Source organism: Hippopotamus amphibius, chromosome 1 (assembly GCF_030028045.1).
Source record: "Hippopotamus amphibius kiboko isolate mHipAmp2 chromosome 1, mHipAmp2.hap2, whole genome shotgun sequence".
Taxonomy (NCBI): Eukaryota; Metazoa; Chordata; class Mammalia; order Artiodactyla; family Hippopotamidae; genus Hippopotamus; species Hippopotamus amphibius.
Genome location: NC_080186.1, coordinates 180,128,846 through 180,151,649, shown reverse-complemented (window position 1 = coordinate 180,151,649; position 22,804 = coordinate 180,128,846). Strand labels below are relative to the sequence as shown.

At 43.1% G+C, this 22,804-nt stretch overlaps 1 pseudogene; it reads right to left on the bottom strand.

Moving 5' to 3' along the window:
* Positions 1–6,403: 6,403 nt before the first annotated feature.
* The window catches only part of LOC130843984 (MKI67 FHA domain-interacting nucleolar phosphoprotein-like), a 61,665-nt pseudogene continuing 45,264 nt past the window's right edge, over positions 6,404–22,804 (bottom strand).

Here is a 22,804-nt window from a genome sequence, read left to right as displayed (position 1 = left end):
TTCTCACCACCCCAGGTTCCCCACTGGCTTGTTCTTCTTCCAGAATTTTAAATGTGAAAACACAACAACCGTTAAAATTTCAGTGGAAAAAAATGAATCATGTGATTAAAACAGTCACATGATTAAATCATGTCACATGATTAACCATGTGATTAAATCATGTGACATTTTGCTCTCCCATCTCCAAGGACTCATCCACAATCATCCACTCTTTATTAAAGCCATGCCTTGACTTTCTACAGGAGACGGTTTCACTGCCGGTGCTGCCAATGTCAGGAACCCCAATCATCCTACTGGAATGAAAAAGAAAAGTGCCTGCGACTCAATTAAATGCAAAGCACGATGAACACATTGCCACCTTCCATAGTCAAAACAGAGTAGCCACACAGACCACCACGGGGCCGCTGAAAGCATCTGTCCGTAAAGAGCCTGAGCCCTGCCCTGGGACTCTGGTCAAAGGAGAGCATTGTCTGAGCTATAGCCCTTCCTGCTCAGCACCTGGAGGTTTAGGTTTATCCACAGGGTCCAGACAGGAGGGCTGAGCTCTCTTGGGAATTGTGGCATTCTCACGTACAATGGAGTACTGGCTGGAGGCCTAGAGAACAGGCACGGGAATACGGAGGATTTATAGATGGAAAACGTGCACACAGACAGCAGCACTGAGTTTGCTCAGGAAACATATGTGCTGCGGCTGCACTGTGGGAGGTCGTGGTGGGACCCCCAGAGCTTGGCAGAAACTCTACTGGGGACCCAGTGTGAATGTGTACAGATCAGAGCTGTAAATCTAGTAACAAACACTCCTCAGTGGTCTCACAAAAGTTGTGAAAACACAGGCTCTGATTGTGATGTCAGGAAAGAGGGAGGCCATTTGGAAAGCTAACTCTCACACGGGATGGTTTCTAGGCCTCCAGAGTAAACACAGGAAAAGACAGAGCTGGGCTTCCCCCAGAGTCCCAAGAGGCATCTGTTTCCACAAGGCATAACTTCTGGAGAGAGCTGTGCCTCTGAAGGGGAACTCACTGATTTGATGAGTTTCATGTTCGGTCCAAAATGCTAACCAGGACATCTCATGAAAATTTATAATAAAATCTTTAAAAAAATATTTATCTAGCCAAAATTTTACCATTTCATGAAACTGTATATTCTGTATTAACTGCAGGGTTACATTCAGAAAGCAACAAGTGGGCTAAAAGGACGAGGAAGAAGAAGAGGTGGAGGAGCCCATATGACAGTTCAGCAACTGTAGCTTGCAATTCAGGACAAAAACCTCACTTAGCCCCACATAAACTTAGCCTGTGCTCTGGGCTTTCATAGCAGTTTCATTATGGAATCCATAGTCTAAGGCCTCCAAGGTTTTATGGTCCTGCCTAAGAAAGCCTTTTTCACCTATTAATATACATTATTGGTCCTCTTCTAGGAAAGATGGTTCTTGTGAAAGCCAAGCAACTTTTATGTGATACACATGTAGCTTGCATGGGAACTTTTCAGTGGATTTCGGTAAGATTTTTGCTTTGTGTTTTTGGAGAGAGAGAGAGTATGTGTGTGTGATGAATCATGAGTAGATTCTAACAGCTCTACCTGTCCATTTAGTCTGAAGAAAGAGGGAAAAGGAAGAGATGAAAATATTTAAACTGTAACTTTCATTTCAAACAGAGTCTTCTATTGCTTGTCTTGTGGTTTTTTTAATAGACTATTGGTCTGAAATTACATCCCATTAACACTTGATTTGCTTAAACTTAATCCTACAGACATAAGAGAAAAACAGTAAAAATAGCAACCAAAAAACTCTTAGGCCAACTGTTCTGTAAATAAAATGGCCAGTCATTCTATTTCCCAGTATTTCTCTTCTCAGGTCCATTTCTCCAATTCACCATCTAACAACTCACCCACCGTTATCACAAAGGATGGCAACCCAAGTAAGCAGATGCTGTCACTCTGACTTTACTGTTCAAAGGATTTTTGTCAACTAATGCAACCTCCAGGTCTCAGCCAGGAAAAATGACCAAATGCCATAGGTTCTCCGTGTCTTCCACAAGAGTGTTAGAATTCATTTTCTAATTGTGTTTTGTTGTTTGCATTTGGCCAAACAGCAGCTCATAGACACAAGGGTTACTACCTTCCCAAATCTGCCTGTTTCCAAATAAAAATCCCTACCTTTAAATGTTTGGATGGCCACTATATAGATTAAACTAACTCTAAACAGTGACACCTTTTTTAACAGGGTAGGTATGACTTGAGGTAAACACCGTAAACAAATGCCTTATTAACTAAGAATTAGTTTTACTGTTTTGCTGTGCTTTCTAAGTCATCTCAGCCAGGTTCTCAAAGCTATATGCCTCCCAAGGTCCATCTTGTGCCTTAACAAGCACACACATGTATGTACATACACACACACGTAACAGAAGGAGAGGGAGCAATAATAATAAAGGCAAATTTTCCTCCAGTTCTTAGAATGTACCAGGCACCATACTAAGCATTTTTTCATACATGCAATCTCATTTAATCCTTGAAGCACCTCTGAGGCAGGTACTATTATTGTTACTATATTACAGAGAGTAAAGGAAGGCACAGGCCGAAACACAGAGGCAGTCAGAGATTCAAATTCACATCCTTCTGCCTCCAGCATCCAAGCTTCAAACTGTTATGCACTGCGGTCACAGAAACAGAAGAATTGGCCCTAGCTTTAACTAAAAAGAAAAAAATTATAAGTATGTATATGTCTATCAAAAGTATGATATGCATTTTTAGACCATATGAATATTTTTAAACTCCAAAAGTTTTTCCACTTCTCCAGTATAATATGCACATAATTTGTGAATTAAAATTTAATTGAGCACACTACTGTTGGCAAGTTACAAAATACTCAGAACTTACATCAACTCAGCCTCCATTCCATTATCAAGAGAGAAGCTGCTTATGCATTCTTATTCTGGCAATTAAGGACACGTGTGTTTCCTAACGTGAAGGTTATTTTGACTTTGATAAGTATATTGCTCACTGCCTGATCATAAAGGGCCAGGGCTGGAGATGAATAACATAATACTTTGTCCTTCACTTCAGGCATGATGGCTGGACCTCCCTGGCTGTAAATTTACCGATATTTGATGGCCATAGTGTCAGCAGCAAAATGATGCATAATAAACACAACAATGCATTATGTGCCACTTCTTGATTTCGTGCCGAGTCAGGGAAGGAAACAGTCTACTTCTGAGTGGGTTTTCTGAAATAATACACAGACAGTGTATACTGGAAAGATCTGAAGAGGAAAATTGAAGCTTGTGTTTCATTCCTCTGTCTCCAAACTAGCCTTTGAAATTGACAACCTGGAGTGACGTGAACCCCGGTATTGCCATCGCTGAGTTGATATCAGGAAAAGCAGAATACACAGGCTTTCATCTAGCCAGGAAAAAGGAAACAGCTCATTTTGAACAGGAAGGAAAAAAGATACTTGATGAAAGCCAGAGAAACAAGCTGCCTAAGTCCTTTGACAAAGAAGAGAAAAAAAGAATGGGTTTGTGAAATAATGTGCAGACCTAAAAATAATGTTTCAATAGCATTTTTAATTGTTCCATTTTATCCAGAATGGTTTTGCAACGTTGAAAATCTTGCTTTAGAGTAAAAAGAGAAAACACTATTCAAAGGCCTGCATCTATGAAAAAGTATTTCTTCACCACTAAGGAAATGTAACCAGTGACAGGGGGTGTACATATAGCTTCACCTTCCTCTTCCCTCATCCAGATCAGGGACCTCAGAAGTCACTGGGTCCAGCCCTGACATGTCATAGATGACAAGCTTAAAACTGTTACATGACTTGCCCAAGGTGATGCTTGGAATTGTATTCTTTTTATTTTCTGAATAGCAAATGGCAAAGGGAGAAGAGCGAAAGAGATCATGTTGCAATTTACCCAAAGACTTCCTATAAGAAAAATGGTAATAATTATGGTTCCTAAATTCACTTATCTAGCAAAGCATAGTATCAGAAATCTAAGATATAGATATAGATATAGATATAGATATAGATATAGATATAGTGAAACATACACACAATGTTTCCTAAGGCAAGAATCACTTTCTAAAACCCAGATATTCTGCCAAGTATACTTGCTTTATCACTACCCATTTAGGGTTGCCCACTCAGTTGTTTTTTTTCCAGAAGAGGTAGTGAAAAAGTCCAGGAGTTCTTCTCAGGGAGCAAAAACAAAGCCAAACATCAGGACACCTCTTTCATTTGGATCTCATGTCAAGTTTATAAGTGCAAAAGCACTTACACAGCAGTCAACTAAATTCTTACTGGCAAGCCCCAATAGATAGAGCTTGTAGTAGAGAAATGTGGTTATTTTCCAGCTTCTCTGCACTCTACCACCTCATCCCAGGAGTTTAAAAAAATGACCCTACATGTTTCTAGATAAAACAGGAATGAAAATCCCTGGGTTGTTTGCCCTGTCTCTACCTCATTATCCCAGAATTTAGGCCACATATTCAAGTCCCAGATGACATTCATCCAGCCCTGCAGATCTGCTTTTCAGTTCACAGGACTGTCTACCCAAGACCCGTCTCCTCCTGAAAGGTTCCTTGGAAGATGGCATAGACTCTAAACATGCCAGAGGCTACACATGCTGCCTTCAATCTTAGACGTTCACCTGGTAAACATTATGGTGGCATTCAGAATGGTAAAAAGACTCCTGACACCCAAGCTTCCCCTAATTCCACCCTCCTATCACCATAAATTTTCCATAAAACATTAAACACCAACATTAACTAAAATAAAGTTCAGAAGGGTAATTTTTCCCCAAAGGCCAAGCTCATTTTGACCTGGTATCCAGGAACTGCCCATGATTATTGACTACTGTGGGCTAATCCCAAAGACTCTCTTTACAAGTGTTATATTCATTCATTCATTCATTCATTCATTCAGTATTTTCCAATACTGAAGAGTTAGTCAATGGCCAAACTGTTCTCCAGTCCACATTTCCCTTTTCTCCTACAGAATTCTAACTGCCATGAGGACTCGCATCTAGGAGTGTGGTTCCTAAGACAAATCAAATGTTTTCTTCTTTTCCCCCCATCCTTCTTGATCTTCATTGCATGCAAATAACAGGGTGTGGAAAGAACATCAAAGACACAGTGATACTCATTGCCAAGTGATCCAGAGCGTAAGTATGGACACAAAGGGAGCCATCCCCTCCCCATTTTCCTTAACACTGCTGGGTGTGGGCCCCATGTCATGTGTGTATAAACCTCAGAGCTTTGTAAGCACCAGCAGCTGGAGAATATCTCTCTCTCCAAACAGCGTTAACAACAGGAAGACCCTTCAAAGCAGCGCCAGAGCCTTCCCCTCATACACATGATTCTCACACACACGACTGATAAAAAACACAAGTAAAATACTATTTTGCTGCTAACCTCATTTGAGTCACCATCATATATTGAGGCCCAGTTATGTATACAGTACTGGTCAGAACCTTCAGACACAGTGAACGAGGGCCAGCCTGCCCTTGTGGATCTTAATCTAGAGAAGATTTAGGCAAACTCACATATGACTAGATATAAATTCATAAGCCAAGATCCAAATTAATATACAAAGGAGATTGGAATGACTTCTCTTTTTCCTTTTATTTATTTATTTATTTATTTATTTATTTATTTATTTATTTTGGTGGCAATGAATGTTTTTAACGAACCCGAATTAGCTAATACAAAAGCATGTTTCAAGAGCGTCAGAAACGTAAAGGTAGTTGAAAGGGCGAAAACCAACAATTTTACTTTAAGACACTCAAGTGCCCCTTGCATACCAAAAAATACAGAAAAAGTTTATTTGGTGGTCACTGCTTCATCTTGAAATCTACTTACAGATTGATGATCCTTATATACAAGATGTAGTTATTAATTAATCCATGCTAGCCCACCCCAAACTAATTTAACATTGGTAAATATGACCATATATACATAAATGAATCCCTATTAATACTGAAACGACCTTCTCACTCTCCATACATTTTAACCTCCAGTTTCAGCCATCTGATGGGTTAAATGTGCTTGGTCTGACAGAGAACCATGTACATGGTCAAGCAAGATTTTATTTTATTTGATGGCAACAACAAAGGCTACAGTTTAGTACTTAAGGCAGAGTAACTAAAGGTGGCTATGAAAGCTTCAGAGAGCAGTAGAGACAGGACACAGGCATTGAGAGCCTGGCTGCAGTAAGCTAGGGTGCCCCCTGCACTTCAGCGAGGGCGGGGAAGCCGAAATCACTGACTGCTTTCCCGACTGACTTGAATTGACAGCTTTTCCCTCCAACCATCAAGTTACTGGTTGCATTCCACTGCATCTACTTAAATACAAAGAATCAGCCTCTATAATAAAATCACCTTTTTCAGAAGAACTGTACACAATACATTCAGAATCAGTGGTTGCTTTTTCTTCATCTTTTTCTCCTTGAACTTGTAGGCATTTGAGTCTCTTGTGTTTCTTCTTTTACATCAGATATGGGCTGTTTGAAAACTATCTCGTTATCTTTATCATCATTCATTTTAGCCACTTCAGATTTTCGTTTCTCCAAAAATGTTGGTGTACAAACTGGTGTGGGGCCCTGGCTATCCACGTCTTCTCGGGAGTGTTAGGAGTGACCGAAGCTGCTTTCTTCTTCTTACGTAAAGCTGGATGTTTGTGGAATGTCGAGGACCAGCGTTTGAAGTGTTTTCCTCATTTTTATGTAAGACCAATGAAGGGAAATTATAATCAATTCCCTTTTTAGCCAATCTCTTCCTGAGAGATTTTTCGTTCTTTTTAAATCGCTCCTCCATCCGTAGCGTTTGAAGCAGCATCCGATTTTGATTGTACCGTTTCACTGCTGGATATGATGGCCTTTTAAATGGCATGTGCCACTCTCTAAAAAGCTCTTCGTGTACTTTTCCAGCTGGTATAACATGACACTTCAGGCAGGAGTCTTACACCAAAAAGGTAGCTGTTCATTGTTTTAGCAGCTATTTTGGCAACATCTTCGGATTCAAACTCCACAAAGCCATAGCCTTTGCTATTTCCACTCTTTTCACTCCTGGACAGCCTGAATCTCCTAACAGTGCCAAACTGGGAGAAATATGCTTGGACCTGGGTGTCATAAAGTGATGGAGGTAAGTGGCCCACATAGATTACTCCGGGGGTAAGTTTTCATTTCTCCTGTTGCTTGGTTGTGCACCGGGGAACCTGCGCCACCTCCTTCTTAAACTTGGCATCCTCCTGCGGGTTCAGGGACAGGAGCGGCTTGGCCGGGCCAGTGAGGGCCGCCGGGCTGCCATGCCGCCATGCCGCCAGCTCGCAGCGAAGGAGACCCCTTCCCTTTTAAATAATTACTCTAAATGTATGTTATCTCTTTCAAAACACTCACTATAATGGGAGCAACACATTCCAATCACATTTCTATTGTTCAAAAGTTTTGAAAAGCCCTCTTTGTAATTGCTTTCTGAGCATAACAAAGGGGGAAAGTGGGAGTGGGGAAAGGAGGTATATTTTGTTCCTAACATTGTTTAGAATTGCTCATTTGCATTTGTGGTGATAACAAAAAACAAACTGTATCTTCGATTTACTATCTTTAAATTTTCTATAAACAAGACACCTTCTTACTGCCCGTACCCTGGATGGACTGCCTCCAAAACCCCCACTCTCACGCCAATCCTTGTGTACCCATACACGTTTCCTTATTATCTATCCCTTTTATAGCCTCCCCAATTAGGTAATTAATTTTTTAAATGAGAATGTGCCAAGCTACCAAAAGACAGGAAGTTAGCTTCATACATTTTTATATGACCTGTAATGACTAGCAAATAAAATATTTCTGCACATGGTAGGTGCTCAAGAAAATATTGGTTGTTAAATGCATGCTGAAAGTCAAGGTTATTCCCCAAAGCAATATCCCCTTTCCTTTCTCCTGCACAGCACATCAAAGACGATTGACAAGAAGAAATGTTGCCTTAGTGATTCTCAAGAAAGGCGAAGTTGTCAACATTTTCTCTTATCAAGGATGTTCTCTAAGGGAAAAAAGAGCGAGCAGCTTCCACAGTGTGGAACTAAATGTGAAGATAATGGTCAGCAGGGCTCTGGGAGCTCCCCGCATCCCCACTCCGAACAAGCTCTGGACAGGAATACACCTGCCAGGGAAGCAGAGCAAACCTCCTTTCGCTAGGAGACAACACACAGCTGCAGCAGTTCCAAACTCCACTTAATCCCAGAGATAAATTCACAAGTTGTCCTAAAGGTATCCCTCTGCTGGGGATACAGACTCTACTGTGTCTGTTGTTTTGATGTATCACAAGTAATTCATATCTTTCCTCCCTCCCTCCCTTTCTCCCTACTTTCCTCTCTCTCTCTCTCTCACAAACACATATATGCAAGCTTCTATCTTTAAAAGGTTACTTTTGAGTCTCCTTTAAACTCTCCATGCAGGACACAGGAGGTCACCTCACAGACGGTTTCTTCACAAGGGTACTATGATTTTCTCCGTGATGAGGGATTTCTCCTGTCACGACTCCTTCCTAGAATCCTTCCTAAGCCTTTTTTCTTTTTAAGCACATGAGCTATGCTTTTAACTGGGCATTTCATTAGAGAAGAATGCGGCATAAAGGAAAACAAAATGAGCCGTAGTCATTTGTTTTGAGGAGATCACGCTCGTCATCAGCCTCTGAACCCTGCTGAAGCGCAGTGTCGATCTCCCCCCTCAGCCATCGGTAAAGCAATGTTGACAACACAGATTTCTCTCTGTCAAAACATTTCACTTACTCGGCAATCTGTAGACAGTCTGAGAGTCGTATCGCCAAGGAGCAGTGCCATAGCACTCTTCCCATTATTTTAAAATCATAACGGCATGTGCTTTACAAGAGGGGCTCAGGGAGGGCCAGGATCCAAATTGAAAGGAAAGATGCTAACAGAGTTGGTGAGCAGTGAGGGTACTGTAAATACTGGGCCTCTTTACTGAGCTGCAGAGAGAGAGGGGCCGTCTGTACCCCGTTTCATCTGGAGAGCTTGGCCCCATTGCCTTTGGAGTTCAGCCTTCCCTGGGGTCGCTGAGGGAATTCTGCAAGCTCTGTGCTCAGCTGAAGTAGCAGGCTTTGGCTCATGTTTGAGAAACGGATTTCATACCACTGGACCTAATTAAATGATTCTTTGGGACTGGGAATGGGGAGAGGAAAAGTAAGTGATCACTGATTAAAAAGTTGTATTCAAGCTCCAGTGAAAGACTGTCCTGGTGTGTGTGTCCCTGACACAGGAAAGGAAAATAACAAGGGACTGAAACTGGACACATACTGACAAAACTGCTCATGGCTCCCACAGAAAGATGTTGACTGTGATGTAATCTCCTCAAAATGGTTCATTTTCAGTGAGGAGTATTCAAAAGAGATAATGTTCAAGGAAATGGAAATATGCTGCCCAGATAACAGCCTCAGGCTGCAAGACGGATACTGCAAGGCCTCAAGGCCACGGCTTCAGCAGAAAACAAATAATGAAGCAAAGCTGGAGCACTTATTGTCCAGGTAGGAGAACATTTACCAGTCACGAGGTTCAGATTCATGGCTGTGACTGTTAAAGCTCACGGGAGAAACACACTCCAAAAGCGGCAAATACAGTCAATAAAGTACCCTCCAAGCAATGAGCAGGCTCACCAATGGGCAGCTGCATTTGTCCCCAGGCTCCTAGGGGAGGAAGCGCTTTACCAATTATTGCCAACTAGCTGGGTTAGTGAAATTGCTCAGCCCTCCTACCATTCACCTCCAGCCTATCTTTCAATATATCTTACTGGGTTTTGCTAAACTTATTTTCATCCATTTATAAAAGGTCAACTAGGTTGCGTGTCGACTTGACAGTCGTAAGTGCTTTTGCTATAATCCCTGATGGTAGCCGTCTGGCAGGGTTTCACAGGAAGTGTGCAGTTTATCTTATAAAATTCCTTGATTTGTCGAGTTGGTACCAGCTGTTATCACTTTAACAGAGATCACTCCATAATTTCAAAATATCTTATTCCTTCTAAAATTATCCTGATGCTCAGAACTGTCTGGAGCTCTGAAATGTGCTTCCTGCTTCTGACTCTGATCTGGATGGGTTAATTAACTTCCCCTATCTTACTGTTATGCTGTGCTGCAACCCAGGCATCAAGCTTTACAACAGCATTTGCCTTCCACCATATTCCTACAGACACAGATAGGTATGGCCAAGGGGATAACGCTGTGTTTTTCTTTTCTATTCTCCTTTGAAGAGGAGCAATTGGGTAGAAACTACTTGGGGAGGTAGAAAGTGGCAGCAACTCAAAGTCCACTCATCTGGTTTGAGGTAACGCAGATATTTGATGGCAAGAGCAAAGTTGATTGAAGGGAGAACAGTAAAAGGGGAGACAACAAGCATATAAAAAGTAATCAGTAAATATTTCATAAAAAAATATATAAAGAACCTCTATCCTCACCCTTCCCAAAAAGCACATATCTGCCACTACAACCCTAAGAAGCATTTTAATTCTTAATTTTTAATATGCAAGTAATCCTGGTGAAAACCCACCTTGACGATTATTCAAAATTCCCAGTCAGAACCACTTTGTCATGAGACAGAGCCAAGGTCACAGTGCTCATAGTCACAGCCTTCACCCCCTTTGCTTCCCAGAGCTGGACACCCAAGTTTGAGGAGACTAAGTCAACCTGGCATTAAAAAGAGCTAGATTCCCCAGAGGGAACCCCATTTACACCACAGTGGAGTGCCTGAAGTGTTCAAGAGAGGCAAACATGACTGTCACAGAGAAGTGAGTTGTAAGGGATGCTCACCTGTGTGGCGCCATTGGGCTGGGTCTCCCGGGGTTGAGGACACTTTTGTTTCTGTGTGTCCCTGACCCTTGTCTAGAACAGAACAAACTGTCTCTAGAATGAGTGTTCTGTTATCCTCAGGTTTACTCTGACTCTACTTAAAGTGTTTAACTATAATGGTGAGAGGAAAGGTGCCAGTGACAACAGCAGATGGAGAGAGGGGTGGGTCCAGGAAACAGTAAACAGGTCTGGAGCTTTGAAATGCAGATGGTCCATTTTAAATGTTCAAATTTTTTATATCAAATTAGGATCTCTGCCTATGCCAATGAGCTTACTAAAAAATCACATTTTTGTTATAGAGACATAAAATTGCAGACATATAAATAGGCTTGGGCTAAGCTGTACTGGGCTCCCAATTTAAAGGTCACTGAGTACTTCAAACTTGCCTCTGCCTGACTTGTTCTCCTCCTTTCAATTTATCTGGATAATGTCTGATGACAGCTGCATTTCTTTTCCTCACAGAAAATTTTACACTCAGCCCCAGTGAGTGTCCACTGCTAGCATTTCCTCACCATATTGATTCAGTTAAGTTGAAACTGTTTGGCTGTCTACCTCAATCATGGAGAAGACACCTGTAGTGTGAGCAGTATCCCTGATGTCTGGATGTCTATATACCAGTGCATTTCTAGGGACCAATAGATCAACAGATGACTAAGAGCAAACACTTCCCAAATGAGGGCAACACACCTGCTTTTTCTCCCTGCCCTCACAGTCATCCAAAAGTAGGTCAAGCCCTCTGCACATCAAAAGCATGGTTCTCTGGGGAGTGACTGACAGACCCAATAAAACCCTCCTTCTCAGGATGTCTAAATGTGAGAAACCAAGACCCGCAGAGAAGAAGCAGAAGCAATGAGACCATGGAATCCACCAGTAAACAGAAGCCTCGGGGTAGGGAATATTAGAAGAGAAAGATGGCAGTCAACAGCCTTGCAAGGAGAGAGTCACAGTGAACATAGCAGAGAGCCAGGACACAAAGGCACTGGAGCAGAAAGGACTCCTCTGCTCCTGGTGTAGCTGAGCACTGCTCCGTTTCTCTCTGAGGCCTTCTTGGGGGGTAACTGAGATGGCTTTTCCTTGTCCCTACTCCTTACATCCTAACAAACTCAGGGACCTCCCCCTTCAGTGTAGGAACACTGTGACCACTGCTTACAGGATTGGGGAACTCTTTGGGGATTACCTCGAAGCCTGAAAAAGATTCCCTTGAATGTCCATAAAGTAGAGTGAAATATTTTATCTCTGAGGAGCAGTGTGAGTTTTCAAAATTGGGAAAAAGTAATTCAGAGTCAAATTTGTGGAAGAAGGTAGAGGATCTAACTGAAGACTCTTAAAAAGAAAAAAAAAACATACTATATATATATATATATATATATATATAGAGAGAGAGAGAGAGAGAGAGAGAGAGAGAGACATGATCCTAAAGACATGATTCTATAAAGGACCAGACAGTAAATATTTCAGGCTTGGAGGGCCATATGGTCTTTGTCAAAACTACTCAGCTCTGCCATTGTAGCATAGAAGTAGCCACTGACAGTACATAAATGAATAAATATCACTGTGTTCCAATAAAACGTTATTTATGAATACTGAAATTTGAATTTCATACAAGTTTCATGTGTCACAATACATTATTCTCCTTTTGATTTTTTTCAACCATCTAAAAAATGTAAAAACCATTCTTAGCTCTGGGGCCATGCCAAATAGGCAGCAGGCTGGATCTGGCCAGCAGGCCATATTTTGCTGACCCCTGTTCTACAGAAATGAAAGTAGCAATGACTACATCTGTGTGTGTGTGTGTGTGTGTGTGTGTGTGTGCGCGCGCGCGCGCGTGTGTGCCTGTGCATGTGCACGCATGCAAATGTGTTAAAATGGCTACAAACACAATTCCAAAGTGCTTCCTAAATGTTCAGCAGGAGTGATCTCATTGAAAAAAGACGATAGCCTCCCCAGGTGACTATACTGAAGTGCAAAATTATTACAATACACAAGCTCCTTGGGGGCAGAGACGATGTCTCATGCATTTTAGTTTCCCTCACTTGCCTTACAAATGATCCACATTCAATTTATTTTTCATCAATTGAATGAGTTTTAATGAGTTTGTTAAAAGCCATCTCATTACATGACAGCCATCCCTTGAATACTAACTAATGATTTAAAGATTCTTGACCAATTTAGATCAATATTCCTTTAACAGAGTATTAAAATATTATCCATCATTAGCATTTGATTTATTCATTAGCAATTTCAATCTGGAAAACCATAACTTGTTTTTTAAAATATCCTCTTAAAATTACTGGAAAACCAAAGCCACTTTTCTATTCCTTACCATGCTATCAAAATTCTATTTGACAATAGAAACACACTATTCAAACTTCAAGCATCCAATCAATTACATAGCCCAGACTTAAGACGGAGTCAAAAGTTAGGTTGGTTTTCGACTCAACAACATTCTTTCTATAGATTTTTAGGGTGACTCTCACCTAAAGTCAGAACTACAGATAACACCAGAAATCATATACAACATCTCAGTGTCTCAGACCGATAAGTCCAACACCTGCAACGTAGAAGGGAAGGAAAATTTTGTGGGTGTTTTTTAAATTTTCAGGAATTTCACCTTTATCCTCAACTCGAGCAGGGCACACCTTAGAACATCTTCTACAAAACATTCTGGAAGATAAGCTGAACTCATCAAAATGTTGCTGAGTCTTCTCACTTCCTCTCTTCTTAGTCTGTCACTCTCCCTCCTCCCCTCACCCTCCCTACTGCCCCCACACACATACATGAAAGTGTACTTTCTTCCTAGAATGACCAACCTATCATGAAGCTTTCTCAGGAAATTTCTTCAAATCCAATTTTCCTTTACTATAGCCCAATTTAGAGAGACCAGCCCCCAGGAATGGCCAGGATTATCATGAGGCCATAAAACAGGAACGGGAGAGTGAGCTCTTCCTCCAACCCTCTTCCTCCCACAGATCCCCCCTCACTGAGCCTCACACAGCACAGGGAAGGGGCAGTTTTACCCGAGAAAGACTATCCTTAGCTAGCCACCCAGTGTCAAGTTTTAGACCAACTAAAATCTAGAAATAGTGCCATGGTCAGTGTCCCACAGAGCTGTCAGACTGCTACTTCAGATCACCATGCCACACCACAAACCTCAACAAACACCCCAGCATGAAACATTGAAGTGTGGTCCTGGGCAGATGATCAGTCAGCTTTACCACATCAGGGAGAGCCAGGAGCCAGTTCATAGTGGCTGAATCCCACTGGGCAGAGGCTGGGTGGCATCCATGGGTCTCCTAACAGCAGCTGGTCTCCACCTCTGCCTCCTATAGCCAAGTGTCCACATGGCAGCCAGAGTAATCTCTTCAAAAAAAAATATCAGACCATGTCACTCCCTTTATCAAAATCCCCCAAAGGCTTTCTGTTCTGCATTGGGTTAAAGTCCAAATTTGTCAGCAAGTGAGCTAGACTCTTCTCCATGCTCTGGTATGATCACTCTTAGGCCTGTATCCGTGGGCTCCCCTGGCCTCCTGCTTGTGGTTGGGTTGGCCAGTGGGAGGCACCTATGGGAACTCCAGAACATGAAGGGGAATGAAGGGATGGCTTTCCCCCAGCTTCCTCCCTGCTGGGTCACTGTGATTTGACTGCATCCCTCCTGAGTCAGGAGCTGCCCCTCTCCCCTTGCCAACCTCCTTTTGCCAGCCCTGGAGTATTGCACTAACCTTGTTGCATTTCCTAAGCCCTGCCCACATCAAAACTCTTTCCACATAACCCAACTTAATTGTGCCTTTGGTTTCCTGCCAGGACTCTGGCTGATCCATATGGCCTATAATACCCTAAATGACCTCACCTCTGCCTCCCACTCCAGCTTCATGTTGTTAAACTCACCCTCACTCACTTCCCCCACAGCCACTCAGGCCTTTTCTCTGGTCCTTACACACTCCAAGCCTGTCCTTATCTCTGGACCTTTGTCTTTGGCTAAAATCCCCCACACCCACTACCACCACCATTTACGTGGCTGGGAGCCTCCCCATCTTTCACGGCTGGTTCAAACCTTCCCTCCGCAGGCCTTCCCTTACCACCCACCCTGTTACTCTCTAGAACATCATGCACAAAGCGCTATCTAAACTGTCCTTGTTTACTTGTTTGTTAGTTTCTGTCTGTTTCCTCCTGTTCTCCAGGACAGCAAGGATCTTGTCTATCTTGTTCATTCCCTTTAAACTCTGAACCCAGAACCATTCCTGATACATAAACCTGATGATGCAAAATCATTCTCTGCTGAATTAATAAATAATATCTAATATGTTCAGTCTATCATGGGAGAAGTGGAATATAACCACAGAGAAGCCAAGCAGAAGAACATCATTAAACCTATCCTAGAAACTTCACTCATTCAAGAGTAGCAGATTATTTTGATTATCAATGTTTTTTTTGATCAATAAGTGCTTCAATCGATAAATGCCGGTCATTGGGAAAACAACAGTAAGCAAGACAGAGCTTATAGAAACTTAGGAGGAATTGAATAAGGAATAGGAGTATAACAACTCCCCTCGGGAAGTGCAGAGTGATAAGAAGCACATAGGAAGAGCACTGCCTCTCATGGAGAGAGTCCTGGAGAATCAAAATGCAGAGACTCAAAGACTGAGCTGAGCTGACCCGCCACGGTACTCTCAGCGGGCAGAGCGGTGGAGTAAACCAAAGCTTTGAAGACAAATCCTCTACCATGTTGAGTAAAGACAGGCTATAAACATCTCCACCTACACACATACCACCTAGTCCTCACCTGGGCCCTCCACACCTGGGATCTTCGTATTTATTAGGGCAGAATTTCCTTTCCATATCATCTAACTTTTTCGCATTCATATATCTTACCTCCAACTCTTGTCTCTCTCTTAAAACAGGCGTCAGGTTTTCTCTCTCTTGCCACAAGCCATAAAACCCAGCACAGGAAAAGAGGCAAAGTAATTGTCTTATCCATCTCCACCCAAAACAATGTTTGAGAACAACAAAAGGTACGTTAAACAGAGCCAATTAAACACACAGCCTTGATATCTTATCTAGGAGTAATAGGTTGACTCTGATTACATAATTCTTTTTAAGAATTAACAGAACTATTATAATATTGTATTGAAATATTCCATACATAGAAACTAGAAGTCCAGGATCTATTGTTGACTCTAAAAGAGTTAGCTCTCTTTCTTTGAATTTGCGTAACGTTCTGGTCATTTATTGGCAGTGAGAGGCAAGACGGCAAAGGTGCTGAAACCTTGGTGTGTCTTCAGATGCCCAGGCCAGACCCTGCTGGTCAGACCACCTCAGCCATCAAGGCTTGTTTGTGCCATCACAACGCCTGACCCACAGCAAGGTTAAAATCAGCCACAGATCCACACTGACTGGCCATCAACAGAAGAGAAGCCAGAAAACAACAGAAGTGTAGCTCATGGGGGCCTCCTTCCACCACTTATAAGTGAAGCAGCTAAAGACCTGACAGGTTAAACGACCTGCTGAGGTCACACAGCCGTGAGTGGTAGAAGGGGAACGAGAGTCACTAGGTTAACCCAGTGGCTCTCTTGAGAGAATCGCTCGTTCTTTGGCCACTGGAAAACTCTGCCGAGCTGGGAAAACAATCTCTCATCACTCACAGCTCTCCTCTAAAATCTGCAGCCACACGCCTGAGGTAAATTGGCTGCACAGAGCTTCTTCAGGCATGGTTGACACCTTGTCTGAATGGCACGAGGCGATTCTCAGAAAAGGGAAACAAATGAGGAGTTTCTGGCTCAGTGCTGAGGAAAGTTGAAACCCGTTCAACCCGTAGCGTTTCAGCATTGCTCGTGTATCCTTTTAACCATGATTGCTTCAACAAGCATTGTTGAACTGCATTAAGTCAGGATCAATCCAGCGCACAGTTCCGAGCCTACAAATGCATGTTTCAGTGGATTTCAGACATGACTCACTAAATCAATCTTTCTTCCTCTAAAAAGTACAGCTTGAAAACAGGGGAGTCAGTCTTTTTCTGAGATACACCCACAGTCTGAGCCAAAAACTGATCCTCGTTTTCTACAGACCACCTTCTCAATTTCACACCATAGTGTGCCTTTCGTATTTCAGCAAGAGCCCCCATGACAACAGTGGAAAGGGAAATTCATCTTCTACCCCGGCTGCGGCTTTGAACACGACCCCTGACCCACCTGACCCATCCCTGATTCCTCCTGCAGTCCTTACTGTGGTATCTGAAGAACACTTCCAGTGATGACTGGAAAAGAGATTTGTGAGTGAGGAGAAGAAAAGGGGTTAACGTGGAAGGCAGAACAGAAGTCATGTTTACAGAATTTAGCCTTGAAAACGCTGATGGAATCAGAGGCAAAGCATGCCAAGGCCTTGAGCCTGCACTGCACTAAACTAGGAAGGAAGAGCCCAGATAAGGGCGAGAGGGACAGGTCAGAACACCCCTGCTTCATGCACCGATCTGCTCTAACGTGGCAGGGGCACCACGGGGAGGGGTGCAGCTGAAGCACCCCTGAAGCGCAGGAAGTTTCAGCTTTCCTAAGACTGGCTAAGCATATGTTAAAGATTACCTAGGATTCCATCTAAAGCAACCCAGCTACTCTGCATTGGTATAGCAGGACTTGGACAGGAACAGCTGTAGTTGTTTAATGGAAGAAGGCACACACCATAGGGTACAAGCAGAAAACAACTGAATCTTTCATTCACTACCCATTCAAACCTCATCAGCAAACTCATTACCCCTAGCCTCTTGGGTGAAATTGCTGGCAGATCCCTTAATTTTTTTCAGTTTGTTTTAGGCACAAGAACAGTTTCATTTGGGAAGTAATTGCCCAGTCAAATATGAAAATCAAAACCCCAAGCTCTTATCTAATTTAGAGTCCCTTTCGTTTTCCAGCATGTTACTGTGTTTAGGTCTAGAAACCAGAGGGCGGGGAGCAGGCCTGTTGGGCTGCCTCTCTTTTCCCAGCTTTGTTTTTCCAGTCCTCCTCCCTCAGCCACAGCCAAGGTGTTTGATCCTCCAGGGCTGGGTCCAAGGGAGAAGGCAGTAGGGGAAAGGACAGCCTTAGCACAACTGGTTCTTTTGTGATGTGACATTTGGCAAATGTTGACCCAGCTCTTTGTGTCATGAGGCCCTTGGAGGGTAATGTGGAGACCCTCCCCCCCCCCCCTTTCTGGTGGCCTCTAACCAAGGCTACCTGGATGTGGGCAATGCCTCCTCCAGCAGGTCGATTCTGACACTCTCGGCTCCCGGACCCCAGCAGACTCCCCAGATAGATTCCCCTGTGTTGTCACATCCACGTGGGCTTCCTGCGGCTGCACCCAGGTCAGCTCCCCTCTACCACCACCTTTATAGAGCCACATGCACCACAGGAAAACATGTGCTATTTTTTTTGGTCCTGCTATTGAAGGAGGGAAAAATAGCTTCTAGTGTAGCTTTGTGAGTGTGTCTTTGGAGCCAGGCACACGGCTCCAGCCACCTCCTCAGAAATCTGTCAGACATCAGAAACGTGTCCCTTAGGCCCCTACCAATTCCACGGAGAGTTAAAAATTCTGCCAATGGACTTCCTAAAGCCTCTCGCAGCTTGAGAATGGAGGGACGGGAAGCTGCAGTTCTCCGACACGCGTTTTCCTAAGGCTTTCTCTCCTTTCCCACCCGTCTCTTAGGTAACCTCCAGGTGAAGGTACAGAACGGACATGGGGCCACTTTTTATGCCAGTCCTGCAAATGAGAGCTGGCACTCCCTTTGAAATATGGGTTCTATTGTTTTGTTCTCAGGCTTTAAGACCTCAGCAAAAGTGAGAGAAAAACAATCCCATTCTGACTACTGATTACACAATCATGGTACTGCCCTGATGTCAAATGGATCCCTTACTTGAGCCAAGGTGGCAGCGAAAAGGAGGAATCTTATATAACCAATCCCTTCTACGTAATATGAAAGTTCGTGCTTTTGAAAAGGTTCCAGGACCTATTGTTTTAGACTGTACCATTACAGATGTCACGGAAGAGCATTGGGTGCCTAATGAAATCTAATAGGATATTTTCCTTGTTTTCCCAGCTTTAATTGCTAAGGACCAGAGCTGTGAACAAAGGCACTAAGTGACTCACATTCTCACTGCAGAGAATTCCAATAGATACAGCCAGTCCCATGTCACCTTGCCTCACCTTTCTCTCTGTCTGTCTGTCTGTCTCTCTCTCTCACACACACACATAGAGAAGCTGCCAAAGCAACTTACCACAAACTTGATACGTTCAAACACACACATGTATTCTCTTACCAAAGTGTTGACAAGGCTGCTGCACTCTACTAGAGGCAGGGGAGAATCTGCTTCCCTGCCTTGTCTACATTTGAGAGCGGCAATCCTTGGCTTATGGTACCTTCTTCTATCTTTAAGACTAGAAAAATTATCTTGCGTCAGTCATCACAACACCTCCATCTCTCCAGACAAATCTTCTTCTGTTTGCCCTTCAGTGAACACTTATGATTACATTCAGGTCCCACGTGGGTAATCCAGATAATCTCCCCATCTCAGGATCCTTAACTTAATCACATCTTCAAAGTCCCTTTCGTTATATAAGGGCTACAAGAATTCAAGTACAGGCTCCTGAGATTAGGACCTGGTTATCTGTGGGGACATTATTCAGCCTTCTATAAGGAATAAGAGTGTTCATGGAAAGAGAAACTTCTCTTCCTGGCACTTGCCCCAAAGCCAAGTAAGAGAGACCTCCGTAAAATCAGGTATTGTGGAAGACACTGTCAACTGTCTCACCCCACAACCAAGCCGAAACCACCGCTCTTCTGCCTGTTCAACTATCAAGGTTACAAAGCTAAACACTCACTATGCCAGTGCCCTCTGCAGCTAGAGACAGTCATCTGGAAGAGTTCCAGCCAGGAAAACCCAAGTGAAAATCTCACAAGACCAGCCTTCCCCTTTTTCCTGGTCTTGAAAGTAGAAGGTGATAGCTGAGACTACAGAAGCCACCTTGGAGGGAAAGCTCGTGAGACTAGCAGAGGTGTTGGCCTGACATGTCTGAGTCAGTAAACTAATTCCAATCACCTTCCACACAGAACAGGAAGAGAGTGAGTGAGAGCACAGGCTCTGGGGTTAGGTTGACAGGAACAGATCCCAGTCCCACTTCTCAACAGTTCGGTGACCTTGGGCAAGTCACTTACCCTGTCTTTGCATCATTGTTCTCTTCTGTCATCATGAAAGTTAAATGAGACAATGCAAACAAATGCCAGTACACCATGAGCACTCGACAAATGTTAGCTATGGTATCATTTTAACCCCACGCTATTAAAAGATTGTGCCAATTCCTTATTGAGAAGGGAATTCACAATTAATATCATCTTCTACCAAAACACATGGTCCTACGGGCCTGTCCATGGATAACGGGAGCCAAAGAGTATGTGAAATCACAGAGGTCCTGCCACCAGCAGCTGACCTGGGGGGAGAGGAAGATCTTCTACCTAAAGCAGAGCAACTGTGCTGTTCTGCCCACACACCCCTATGCTTCAAACAGCACCCAGACCTCCACGTGCCACCCAGGCCACAGTCAGGGTCTGTGAAAAGCCCCCTTTTATTTTGCCCCAACCACAAATCATATCCTCACAGCAGTGGGATGAGAGAATTCCTAGGAAGCAAGACCAGTGTTTAACTTTCTCCTGTTGCTGAGCAGTTTGCTCAGCTCAGGACACGAGTGCTCTTACTATATATTATCCAGAAATGAGGACCAGAAAGACACAAGCAAGATGACTGCCCCAGAAGAAGGGTGTCATTCAGATGCTCTTCCTACTCATGGACTCTCAAAGCAGGACCACAGAGATTCACGGACACGACTGCAAAGACAGAATGGGCACTGAGAGAGGATAAGTGAAAAATCTAATTCTGGCTGTTACCATGGCATCTCATTACTGGCCCTTTTTGGTAAGATTTACCTGCAGCTCTCTAGGAATGTTTTCTCCCCTGACATCCTGAACGAAGACACACTGGGGAAGTCAGTGAGCATTGCAGACAGTCCATGGGTTGGAGGGAAAATACGATCCTGGGGATTTACCAGCAATGGGCGAGGGCCATCAAAGTTGGACAGTTGAAGGGATCAGGGGGCAGGAAGAGAAGAATGGGCAGAGGCTGCAGTGGGGGAGACCATGACAAGGAAACTACCTGGAAAAGAGAACAGCCTGAGTGGTAGGGAAGAAACCAGTTTGACGTCAGGAGAAATAAGCTTGGACAGATAGGGAAGGCCAGATGAAAACAAGCAGTCAATGATAATACATTTTTTTTTGGAGAAGTAGGACAGTCTGACATTTTGGGCATTTCTCATGTGGCCCTTGGGATTGCTGACATTTTGCTATGAGTCCAAAAAGATGGCCAGGACTGGTGTGACTTCCTGAGTGCTGTGAGAAAGTTCCCATGACTCCAGACCAATACATAGAATTCCCAGGAACTGCAGAGCATGGTTACTTTGCAGTGGGTTCAGAGGAATTTGAAACTATCTCACAACCATCCTCTGCAATGACATGACCCAAGCACTCGTGGTTTTTAATATTGTGAAACATTCCTTTGCATATGGAGGGAGTTGACTCGGCGTACACTCACCTCATCTGACTCCTGTCTCTGGGAAGGGTGAGAATGCTTCAGGTGGCAAAATAAAGATGCTGCTAATAGGAAGTGCCTGTGGGGGAGCGGCCTGGATGCAGCCTCACCTGATTTATTTTCAATAATAGCTTCTAGAAGAGAGACTATGGGAAGAATGAATTGCATCGTAGGTAATGTTTTGCTTCAAAGGATGATTTGCCTCTGTCCTGATGCTTATACGTGCTGCAAGTGGGAAAGTACCCAGCTGATGACTTTCCTCCTGGTTTATAGGGAAGGTCATTTAGTCCCAAATCAGCATTTTGCTCACCCATCCTCACCACCCCTTTCCCCATTCCCTTTATGTTTTCTCAGTGTACCTCGAGATTCTGATCTGTATCTACAGCAGGAGCAACGGAAATGTACGAACGACTATTTCTCATAGTGATTTGTTGGCATGAACATGCAAATTTTTGAGGGGGATAATTCCGGTCATATATTCATGACTCTCATAATTACTTTGAATATAAATATGATGACACTATATATTTGTCATGCATGTAGCTAGGATATTCATGGAATTAAATAGTAAATATATTTGGATCAATGATATTTTTGTCTAATAGTTATGGCCTTGCCCAAAAAAATAGCCTGGATTCTGCAAAATACAACATTAGGGGAATATAATCCATTTTCTGTTACTTGTTAACTTCAGAATTTTAAACTATTTCCATATAATTTCGGTTCAAGTTTAAAACCTGCATAGAGGGGAATTTCCTGGCAGTCCAATGGTTAGGACGCCATGCTTCCACTGCAGGAGGCACGATGTCAATCCCCAGTCAGGGAACCAAGATCCCGCATGCTGTGTGGTATGGCAAAAAAGAAAAAAAAAAAACAAAAAACTATTAAAACCTGCGTAGAATTATTATATATAATTACTATATTTTTTAAAGTATATACCTTTAATAAAAAGGAATGAAATTGAGTTATTTGTAGTGAGGTGAATGGACCTAGAGTCTGTCATACAGAGTGAAGTAAGCCAGAAAGAGAAAAACAAATACCGTATGCTAACTCATATATATGGAATCTAAAAAAGTGGTTCCGATGAACCCAGTGACAGGGCAAGAATAAGATGCAGTAGTAGAGAACGGACACAGGGTTGGGGGCGAAGGGGAGGCTGGGACGAAGTGAGAGGGTAGCATTGACATATATACACTACCAAATGTAAAATAGACAGCTAGTGGGAAGCTGCTGCATAACACAGAGAGATCAACTTGATGATTAGTGATGACTTAGAGGGGTAGGATAGAGAGCATGGGAAGGAGTTGTGGGAGGGAGGGAATATGAGGATATATGTGTAAATACAGCTGATTCACTTTGCTGTACAGC